At 37.8% G+C, this 12348-nt stretch overlaps 1 protein-coding gene across 8 annotated transcripts in view; it reads right to left on the bottom strand.

Moving 5' to 3' along the window:
- Positions 1–12348, bottom strand: part of OSBPL9 (oxysterol binding protein like 9) — a 132785-nt gene that overhangs the window by 57240 nt on the left and 63197 nt on the right. The gene's annotated exons all lie outside the window — the stretch shown is intronic.

Below are 12348 nucleotides of genomic sequence, written 5' to 3'. Positions count from 1 at the left end.
TGGCAGCTGCTGCCCCCAGGAAAGGGCGGGCATCGCCGGAGAGAGAGCTCCGCTAGGCTCCCCAGCCTTGGGCCGGCGACTCCCACAGAGGGCGCCTACGCGAGGACCCGGGCACAGACGTAAACATGCTTCACTCCACTTGGCGGTGGTTCTGGCACACCTACCACCTCCAAATGTTTTGTCAGCTGTGGGGCGAAGTGTCATCTCGACAACTGCCTTCGCTTACTTCCGGAAAGTTGTTTGTTTCGGTTACGGGGAAGTGCTGAAGGCGGGGGAAGAGAGGGGGAGAGGAGACACTATCATAAACAAAAGCTCTGGTGCCTGTTTTATTTAAAACTCCGGGAGCATCGTGGGCCTCTGCTGTGCTGCAGCTCCATGAGGAATGGAGGCGGCTTGTGAAGGAAGATGCTTCAGGAATCCAAAGGTCTTAACTTCAGATTAGATCTAAAGTTCAGACCTCGACAGAAAATTATCCATCTAAAATGCAGGAAGTCACAGGCATAAATCCTTAACTTCCTGGAGGACAATCTTCTTTACTGCTCTTTCTATTTTTCTTTATGGCTTATATACACCTGTAGCTCTATTAAACTCCTACGGGTCTAATAAATTGTGCTCTTCCGGTATCCCCTACAACTAGCATAGCGCAGATTGCACAAAAGGCTCAATAAATGCTTGCTGGCCAAACCGGTTTGGCTCAGTGGATAGAGCGTCGGCCTGCAGACTGTAGGGTCCCGGATTCGATTCCGGTCAAGGGCATGTGCCTTGGTTGCGGGCACGTCCCCACTGGGGGGCGTGTAGGAGGCAGCTGATAGATCTCCCTCATCGATGTTTCTGGCTCTCTATCCCTCTCCCTTTCTTCTCTGTGGAAAATCAATAAAATATATTTAAAAAAAATGCTTGCTGAACTCTGTGTTAAAGATACCTTCAGTTTGTTTTATGTAAGTTTTTTCAAAATGTTCAATATCAAAAGCACTTCTTCCTGCATGCAGTCCTCAAAAGCCTGGTCCTCTTCCAGAGTTCCCTATCTCTGAAAACAAAAACCACTCTCATCCACTCTAATATGCTAACTATAAACCAAGCCGCCCTTACCGCCTTCCTCATTTCACATTCAATCCATCACCAAGTTCCGTCATTTTACCTCCTAAATACTTTATCAGTTCTGTCTACATCTCTCCATCAACACCTCACAATTACAGGTCCAGGCCACTTGCAATAATCTTAGCAAAGTCTTCCTGAATCTACCCTAGCTCCTCCAATTTCATTACAGCCTCAACACCCCAAGCCCCCCAATTAAAGAAACTTCAACTGCTTCTCACTGTGCTTAGGCTACGGGTCAGTCAATGGCCTACAAGGTTTAGCCCCTCCTGCCCGCCCGCCTGCTCCATCTTACACCTTCCACTCCCTCATTTTGTAATTCCTCACCCAAGGATATTTTCCCCCCACTGATTTTAGAGAGAGTGGAAGGGAACAGGAGAGACAGATAAACACCGATGTGAGAGAGAGACACATTGGTTGCTTCCTGCATGCACCCGGCGGGGGAACCTGCAACCCAGGTATGTGCCCTTGATGGGCATCGAACCCAGGACCCTTCAGTCTGTGGGCTGATGCTCTATCTACTGAGCCAAATTGACTAGGGCTCTACTCCCTCATTTTCTGTACTTCACACAATGACCCTTTTCAAGTTTCCACAATTTGCCACAGGTCTTCCAACCTCAGGACCTTGGCACATGCTTTTATTGTCTTTTACACTTTCCCCTTGACAACAATCCCAACCTTCACTTAATTTACTTCTACTCATCATCATCTCCTCCCTGCCTATGAGAATTCTTCCTATTATGTTCTCATAGCCCAAGCAACTCTCCTATGTGAAACTTATCATAGCTATTTTACATGCATTTGAGTTAGTCCTTTTTAACTTCATTGAATTTGAATTTGCATACAATAAAATGCATCCATTTTGGATGTACAATTCAATATATTTTCATAAGTATATGCACACATGTAACCATCAAGTAAGACATAGAACATGCCCATCATCATAAAATTTCCCAGTGCTCCTTAGGCAGTCAATCCCTCCAAACACTGTTCTGCTTTCTATTTGCATTATTCTTAAAAAAAATTTTTTGTTCAATTTACTTAAACTAAAAAACAGAAAACATTTCACACATTTCTCCCACCTGCACCCACTCCCATCTCTTGCAACCACCAATTTATTTTCTGTATCTATGAGTTTGGTGGGTTTTTTTACTTTAGTCTATCTCTGTGACTTATTTCACTTAGCATAATGCCCTCCAGGTCCATCCATGTTGTCTCAGATGACAAGATTTCATTCTTTTTTGTGGTTGAATAATATCCTATATTGTGTGTGTGTGTGTGTGTGTGTGTGTGTGCATTACAATTTCTTTATCGACTCATCCATCAATAGACACTTAGGTTGTTTCCATATCTTGGCTATTGTAAATAATGCTGCAATGAACATGGGGGTCCATTTATTGAATTAGTGTTTTTGTTTTCTTCAAATACCCAGAAGTGAAATTACTGAATCATATGGTGGTTCTATATTTAATTTTTAAGGAACCGCCATACTGTTTTCCATAGTGGTTACACAACAGTGCACAAGAGATCCCTTATCTCCACATTGTCACCAACACTTGTTATTTCTTGTTTTTAAATAATTCTAACCATACCAACAAGTGTGAATTGATCTCTCACTGTGGTTCGTATTTGCATTTCCCAGATCTTGAACAATGTTGAGCATCTTTTCATATATCTGGTGGCTATCTGTATGTCTTCTCTGAAAAAATGTCTATTCAGATTTAATGCCCATTTTGAATCAGGTTATTTTATTTCCATTATTCTTTGATAAATGTTTATTCACTACCAGACTGTAAGCTCAATAAGCTCAATTAAGGTGAGGATCTACGTATCTGATTTTGTTAAACATCATATCCTCAGTTATTTAGCCAAATGCCTGGATTTCATATGGGAATAGATTCTAAAAATAAATAATTCTGTGATAAATATTAAACTATAAACAGTGATGTAGAAAAAAACACACATTCATTTTGCCAGATGGACATGGTTAATATCCAACAACTTACAATGACACCCTTTTAAATTTTCTTTAGTATCTGCTTTTCTAGCAACTAATCTTGTACCTGAGCAGGCCAAAGGACTTAATTCAATATTAGCTGATCACACAGATCTCCAGGCCAGAGGAAAAAAGCCTACCTCTCTAATTCTGTCTGTGTATTGTACTGTTTGACCCTTACATAAGAGACAGAGTACTTATTTATATTACTCTTGCTTAGCAGTTCTTTCATGTGCTTAAGCTTTATCTCCCCAACTAGACAAAAAGGCCTATGGGGTAGGTCATCAAGGACTTTGTATTTAACAGTGTCTTCCCAAGTGTTATTTTTTGTTAAAGTATCCTAATCTCCCATCACCATCATCATAGGTCACTAGTTTCTAAATCTAATGCACTGTCATTTTGACAGTTTAATGTAAATAGTTGAGTAAAAATTTAATTGGATAATTTAGATACAATTATCATCAGTTTTTTATTGATAGGTTTAAGTGTTAAGATTAAGGGTAATGATGATTGAGAATATGATTTATGACAGTCTCTTAATGAGTTTTCTTCAATTGCATATATATTTAAAGAGGTCACAGTAATAGTCCACAGTTTCATACTAGAGATAATTATTTGTTATATATATATATATATTTCTCATTTTCATAATCCATGTGTAAAGTTAGTGTACATAAAAGATGTAGCATTTATAATGAAGAGTAATTACACAATACAAGTCAACTTTACTGATTTTATTCCAAGAAACTATAGGACTTATAAACAAATTTTGGAACTCCGTGTTTTTAAAGAAATCTACAAGTTATTTTAGAAGTGACCAATTCCTTAAACCCCTATATGACAACTGATTACCTACCCATGTATCAAAGGATCTTCAATACTTATTTTTTAACTACATAACCAAATGATTAAATTAAACTGGCATTTATTTTTGTTGTTGTTCAAGATGAAGAACAGACTATGGTGATCAAGTACAAAAAAAATCATACTGTACACTCACGTTAAACTTATATAATAATGTATGTCAATTATTTCTCAATAAAACTAGAAATACAAAACAAGAAAAACTAAAAAAAAAACCTCACAAAATTCTAAATTTCCCTCTGCATCTCACCAGATGCAGACTGTTTCACATAAAATAATCTAAGAAAAATACAAACACTAAGATTCAGAGTGAGGGGGTATTTAATATGACAAGAAGTCTATTGAGTAAAAAATAGGCCAATTTTACCTATAGCTTTAAAGATGCAAAGAACATTTTATACAGAATTCATGTATTATGTACTACTTTTAAAAATATTATTTCTGCCAGAGGGTTCACTAATGTTTACCTAAAATCACATCCGCCTCTTACATCATCTTAAACATAGATGACAAGTATTTTTGATAGAAATAGGAGAAAAAAAGAAAATCTTGGCTTTAAAAAAATCATAGTTTCCCTAGGAATTTGCCTAGCAACTCAGGCCAAATGGTTGGAGCAGGTAACATTAAAAGACAACTCTTGCCCCAGTCGGGGGTGCATGCCTGGTTTGTGGGCTCGATCCCCAGTGGGGGACATGCAGGAGCCAGATGATCAATGATTCTCTCTCTTTATTGATGTTTCTATCTCTCTCTCCCTCTCCCTTCCTCTCTTAAATCAATAAAAATATATTTTAAAAATACTTCATAAAAAAATGACAACTCTTGGAAGCAGTATATGTAGCTCCACTATTTTGCCTGATCAATAACCAGAAGTCTGAAAATTAAAGTCAGCCAAGAAGTTTCCATGTAGAAACTTTGGCCAAATGGAACAAATAAACTACTTAGCATGTGGTAGAAGCAGTTCCTACCTTATGATCAAGGCCACCATGTTCCAAAAGTTTGTAAATTATTTACAATTCTAAATACATTATCGAACAAAAAGAAATATTTGTTCAAGGTTAGAAATAAACACCACACAATAGCTATGATAGTGTACAGTATTGCCTTGTTTACCACTGTATCTTTAGCATACCTGGTACATGTCTGTTTCATGACTGAAATTCCAGGTACCATGCTATAAAAAGAGCCGCATAACAAGGTTGAAAATGGCTAGTCTGGCAAGCAGAACAAAGAAAGTGTAGAGGCCAATGTTTTCCTATGTGAACCTTTCAGAACCACTCAATTTTAAAAATTATATTAGATAGGTACTATTGCCCCAATTTTTACAAGTAAAATCTGCATTAGTCACTTAACTTTCTTCTGAAACAACTTATACATTTCATTAAAAGCACGAGTTGACAAATTTCGTTAGACCTACACAGCTCCTTGCCATAAGATGAGTGAAATGGCTTTGTACTGCATAATTACTCTTCACTGTAAATGCTCCAGCTTTTATGCATTCTAACTTCACATTAGAATTGGGAAGTTAAATGAAAACTATCCATTCATCTCTAAAGAAAGGGTGTGGGAAAAGCTATTGCTTTTATTTTATATATTTCTACATAGTTAAACAATTTTAAAAAGCACAACTTATGTTATTATTATAGTCTTTAAAAATTTAATCCTCATTATTATCTTTATTCTCTATACTAGACTGAGTTCTGTGAAGGCAAGGACAATATGTTGTTTACTCACAATGATATACTGTACAACTGTAATAGTGCATGGAACACATGAAGTGTTTGATAAATATTTACCAAATAAGTAACTTTTCTGAAACATATTCTCTTTACGTTCTGAATTGAGCATGCACTTTATTTTTATAAAGAGAAGGTAAGAAGATACATAAGTTCTAAGATATTCCCATAAAAAGACACAGTTAAAATAAATTTCTGGCAGTTAAAGGAATAACCTTTAGCTTCTATAAAACTGTGCCATCTGTGTAGTTGTTTCCCAGTGTTTGAGATAGGCGATCTACTACCAGCACAATAGAATTAATTTAAAAAGTTAATCCTAGACTCCTAAGTTATAATTTAGGAGTCATAAATTTTACTGCCCTCAGTAATAATAACAACATTGGCAATAGCCTTTAGAAGAATTTTCCTTTGTTATAGTAAATCCAAATAACTGGCTACGTTGCCAAACCCCTTTACCTATGAAAGAGGTGACACATCTGTATTGTAATCATTTCCTTTGGAACACAAAGGGCCTCAAGGGAGAAAAACAAAACATATCTATTTTTCCACATGATACAAAAATAACTGAGACCAGGGAAACACTATAATGGTACTAAACAGATATGTACATATTGAAAAATTGGAAATATATGTTCAAAAGCTAATCTTCAGCCCTAGCTGGCTTGGCTCAGTGGATAGAGTGTCGGCCTGCGGACTGAAGGGTCCTGGGTCTGATTTTGGTCAAGGGCACATACCCAGGTTGTGGGCTCAATCTCCAGGGTGGGGCATGCAGGAGGCAGCCTATCAGTAATTCTCTCTCTGTGGGGAAGTATGAGACTTGGTTGGAAAGTTTGTAAGGCCATTCCGAGAAAAGGGAAGTGTGCAGAAGGCCGCCTAAATGAGACTTGGTTGGAAAGTTTGTAAGGACATTCCGAGAAAAGGGAAGTGTGCAGAAGGCCACCTAACCTGTTTATCGGAATTCTGACTTAGGGGAGTGCCAAAGTCGGTGCCCCTAATTATTCTTTGACCTTTCCAAACAAGTCTGTGCACGTGCAGACCCCCAGATGTTTACTGGAATCCTTATGCTTAATCTTTGGGTGTCCTTGCTTAAAGGACACCCAAGATTGTACCCTCCCAATATTACTTACCCTACTGATTGTATCTAAAAGATAAACTTTCTCTCAAACTGCTGCTACAATAAAAGCCTAATGAGGCAGGCAATCAGGGCTGTCTGGTTCCTTTAGCGAGGGAGTCCCTTAGCCCTCTCTTTCACAGCAAATGTGTCAGAGTAATCCATTCATTTGTTGCTCAGGGTCTGCTGGTCAGCTCTGGCATCTCTCATCATTGATGTTTGTATCTCTCTCTCCCTCTCCCTTCTTCTCTGAAATCAATAAAAATATATATTTTTCAAAGCTAATCTTCAGCAAAGTAGCGAAACACCCAAGAAGAATACTAAAATTTTTCTTATTAATCTTACTCAGTTAGACAAACAGCATTATAGAAAAGAAGGTAGAATCAAGGTCCTAATACTAACAACTAATTTCTTAGCTAGTCTCCTAAACTGCACACTAAATACTAAATTTGTTTGTCTATAATAAAAGTTTGACAGATATAATTATCATACAGAAGTATTTCATTTTTTTAAAGATTCAGAATGGCTCTATTATTTTTCCAGCCTTGATAATGATTTGAAATCTGAAGTCTATCACATCTCCTTTATGGATAATGATGTTTTTATCTACAGTTTCAATGGCATTTCTGATGAGATTTCTACTAGCGCTCCCTATTCCCCTCAGCCATATTATTATACAAGGTATCATGCCCTTGCTCTCCAGGGGCTTGAGATCAAAGCCAATGGATAGTGAACAAATAGTAAAGAGCAAAAACTATACAATTACAAGATAGTAGCAATGAAATTCCAATTTGATAGCCACTTAAGATACAATTTACAGTGGCCAACATAAACTTATTTACTAGTATATGGGACAATTATAGCCCAATTTCTTGACCCAAAGAATAATTACAGAAGCCATTTAGTATAAAAAAAATTTAAATAGCATTTCACTTATAGCATAAAAGTAAAAAACTTAAAGGTCTGTACTACTCAATTAGACATCTACATCAGTGTTTTCAAACTGAGATCTAAAAAGTCTTTACCACAATCTTCTGTGTTTTCATTTCTGATAACTATAAAAATTAGTAAGATGTTCCCCAACTTACAATAAACTTATCATACGCTGAAAATATCATTAAGTTGAAAATGCATTTAATAAACCTGACTTACAGAACATCATAGCTTAGCCTAGCCTACTTTAAATATAAGTGTTCTACTGAGAACACTTATATTAGCCTATAGTTGGGCAAAATATCCTAACACAATGAGTATACTATAGCAGTGGTTCTCAACCTTCCTCATGCTGCAACCCTTTAATACAGTTCCTCATGTTGTGGTGACCCCCAATTTCATTGTTACAAATTGAACATAATTAAAGCATAGTGATTAATCATAAAAACAATATGTAATTATATATGTGTTTTCCAATGGTCTTAGGCAAACTCTGTGAAAGGGTCATTCGACCCCCAAAGGGGTCGCGACACACAGGTTGAGAACCACTGCTATAGAGTATCTGTTGTTGATCCTTATGATCTCATGGCTGCCTGGGAGCTGCAGCTCACTGCTACTACCCAGCATCACAAGAGTATTGTACCACACATTGCTAGCAGGAGAAAAGAGCAAAATTCAAAGTAAAGTTTCTAGTGAATGGGTAAATTGAACCATCGTAAGTCAGGGACCACACACTGAATCATCTCAGTTAATAATGTTAAGTACAAATGCTACCAAGCTATTTCAGTGCCCATGTTTTTGTTTATAATCAAGTTGGCACCAAGCACTTACCACTACTTATCACAGCAGAGCCTTTATCATGTAAATTACATATATGTGAAGTAAGATCCAACTGACCTCCTGGCACGTGCTGTACAAATGAAGGTTTCCCAGCAGTCAGAAAAGAAAGTGGTGAGATGACAGAATTATCTTATTCCACACAGCAGTGTACGCATGCCAAACTTAAAAAGAATCTATACCCTGTCAGAACCATCTTCACACTGTAAGCAGTAATGCACTTTCAGCAAGGCACTATCATTCATCACATTAAATGAATGTTAATTTGGGTTTTATTGTTTTTTTTATATATAATTTGCAATTTTCTTTTGGAGATCTAGTTAATTCTGTAACATTTTAAACCTAAGAAGTCCATACATAGATTTAGGTTTGTCACATTAAATAACATTATGATTTAACTAGAGGCCCGATGCACGGAATACATGCACTTTGGTGGTGGTGGGGTGTCCCTCAGGCTGGCCTGTGCCCTCTCGCAGTTTGGGAGCCCTCAGGGGATGTCAGACTGATGGCTTAAGCTGGCAGTTGGACATCCTTAGCGCTGCCACAGAGGCGGGAGACGCTCCCCCCACCACTGCTGCGCTTGCCAGCCGTGAGCCCGGCTTCTGGCTAAGTGGCACTCCCCTTGTGGGTGCACACTGACTACCGGGGGGCAGCTCCTGCATTGAGCATCTGTCCCCTGGTGGTCAGCGCGTGTCACAGCAACCAGTAGTTCCACTGTTCAGTCGATTTGCATATTAGCCTTTTATTACATAGGAATACTTTAAACACTGGAATTCTGGGCTTCCCCTCCCTCCCTCCCTTCCACTTTCTCTAAAAATCAATGGAAAAATATCGTCAGGTGAGGATTAATAAAAAAACAAAAAGTCCAGTGATAAGAAATTCTTAGGGTGATAGTAAAATCAATACTGAAGAAACTGATCCTAAGCTCACACAGGAGTGAAATAACTAAAACTGAAAGGTACTAAATGACCAAGGAAAAATGGATAAGTAGAGTTTATACTAAAACAAGAGAACGTGCAGAAGTAAAGTGGTAGACGAGGCTGAAGGTAAGAAAACTGTAGTTAAAGAGAAAACACTTTTAAATTCAATACTATGGAGGCGGTGGAGCTCTTAGTAAAGACAAGGCAAAAAACAGTATAGCTTAATGGCTAACATAGAGATGAAACTCAATGAAAAAAGAAGGAATGCAAATACCCTTTCCCACACACATATGGAAGAAAATTCTATGAGTGCCTACTCCACAGAGCCTAAAAGTATGTTATACATTTCAAAGTACTCAATAGACAACAATGGAAAAGCAACCCATACATCATCTGCTAGCTCCTAAAGTTCTTCAATTATTTCTTCATTTAACTAACCATTATTGAGCACTATTTAAAAGGCCAAGTTCTGGGAGGGGAAATGGTAAGAGTAATTGTTGTATTAGTGATGCAATTAACATTTATCAAGTTCCTATGACAGCTAGGCACTGTTTCAACAAATGTGCATTTAATTGTCAAAACAACCCTATAAAGTAGGTATTTTATTTTCCTTGTTTTATAGATGAGGACACTTGAACTGAGAGAGAGTAAGTTCAATGTCAAGAGCTGGCACCAAAGTCAGGTTCTTCATCACACTTCACTATCTGTAAGAAGAGAATCTTTACCTTTTTGTCAATCAAATTACGTTAATTACAAATTTCTAAAGGTCCTATCCTCTTTATATAAATATATAAAGAATTATTTTGGTCCTAGCTGGTTTGGCTCAGTGGCTAGAGCATCGGCCTGCGGATGAAGGGTCTCAGGTTCGATTCTGGCCAAGGGCACATGCAGGCAGGGTAGAGAGAGGGGTGGTAAGAGATCAAAAAAGGACTTGTATGCATGATATAAGCACTACCAATGGACACAGTCACTACGGGGATGAGGGCATGTACTGGGGGGTGGGAGTGGCCAAAGAAAGGTCAATGGAGGAAAAGAATATATATATTGTAATAGCTATGTATGGGGGGGGGGTACTTGAAATATTAGGGAGACCACCTGTAAAGTATATGATTGTCTAACCGCTATGTTGTTTACCTGAAACTAATTCAGAATAATATTGAATGTGAACTATAATGGAAAAAAAAGATGGAAAAATTATATATTATATGTCTTTCATCATCATCATCATCATCATCATAAAAATAATAATAAAATAAGTAAATAAATAGCATAGCTCATACAGTAATTTGTAGATCTCCTAGTTCAGCTCGTATTCATTTCTTAATCTCTTAATAATCATATCTTGGAATAATTTTTTTTAAGCTTCTATTTGAATACTTTCAAGTGATGGAGAGCTCCCCATGTTGTAGGATGCCCTATTCTACCTTGTCTTTTCAAGCCAATTCCTGGTATGGGACAAAGATAAATAGAGAGAAAGGGTCATAAAAGTTCAGTTTTCTATAATTCAATCCTATAAATCAAAACAAAATCCTATGTATGCCACAATATAAGCTCTTTCACTGGAGAATAAACATAGAGAACTAGCTTCAGTATGGCAGAGTAGACATTTGGTGTTTTTGTCACCCAGCATGTTTTGTTCCTTATTCTGACTTTACAGGAGGGTGGGGGAACCACAACCATCTTCCACCCCATCAGCAATGTGTTCTGATGAAGCAGATAACATACCGGCTCCAGGTGTGGAACACGACTATGACACTGTGATTGGTCAGGATTGGGAAAATGACTGGTGATGATCAGCACAAATCCTATTAATCCTATCACATCCAGAAAGTTCCAACAAGGGTAGGATGAAATTGTTGCAACCACCTTACCACCAAAAAAAGGAGAACCTAACTAAAAATGAAGCCAACCCAGAACACGAACCTAGAAATGGAGATGGGGATCTGGATCCTCATGACATTGTTTAAGTGCCTACTTCAAACCACACTTAAGCCAGAAGTTTGCTTTTTTCTTAACCAGTTTGGGATTTTTATTTCCCTTTCATCTCAAAGAGTACTATCCAACACATATTTTAACATAGCATTTCCCTTCAACATTGCCTTGCACTGTCTTGTTTCTAAACAAAAATCAGTATTTTACCCTATAGAAAGCACAAGAAAATGACAACTTTACTATACAGTGGGGCCTTGAATTACGAGTGTCCCAACTAACGAGTTTTTCAAGATATTAGCCGTTTTTCGGACGATTTTTTGCTTTGAGTTGCGAGCTAAAATTAGGGTTACAAGCTTCAGATACCCCACCGCTAGTTGGCGCAGCAAACGTCACAGTGAACGCCACAACATCAGCCCAGTATCACGTGTATCACTCTTTCACTTTATGACTTGACATATGAGTAATTTGAGTTATGAGCTCCATCACGGAACGAATTAAACTCGTAAGTCAAGGCCCCACTGTATTTAACTGCTGAAAAACTTTACCAACTGGTAATCCATGTTTATTCTAATCTCCAGATTAGGTTCTCTTCATTACCTGATATCTGAGAGCTGCAACTGATGAGATAGTTCATCTTTTAAACGATCTAGTTCTTTTCTAAGTGGCAAACTATTCTCCAGTTTTTTAATAGCACGTTTCCCATTGCTGCCTAGCCAGGATCTAGAAAGAAAAAGACATACACATTCTAACTACAACACAAACACGCATTGCTTTATAGTAGTGGCAATGTTAAAAACTCCAATTAAACCTTGACCAAATTATAAAAAATAAAGGAGGGGAGGTGAGTGTACTGTAGACTGAAGTAGTGGAGATGAGACTTCAACAGGGCACTGGGTTGGCGGGAAGCAATGGGGCTGGGAAGGAGGA

This window comes from Myotis davidii, unplaced genomic scaffold, assembly GCF_000327345.1.
Source record: "Myotis davidii unplaced genomic scaffold, ASM32734v1 scaffold79, whole genome shotgun sequence".
NCBI classification, from domain to species: domain Eukaryota; kingdom Metazoa; phylum Chordata; class Mammalia; order Chiroptera; family Vespertilionidae; genus Myotis; species Myotis davidii.
The sequence above is the reverse complement of the archived record's forward strand: the minus strand, read 5'-3'. Positions and strand labels throughout refer to the sequence as shown.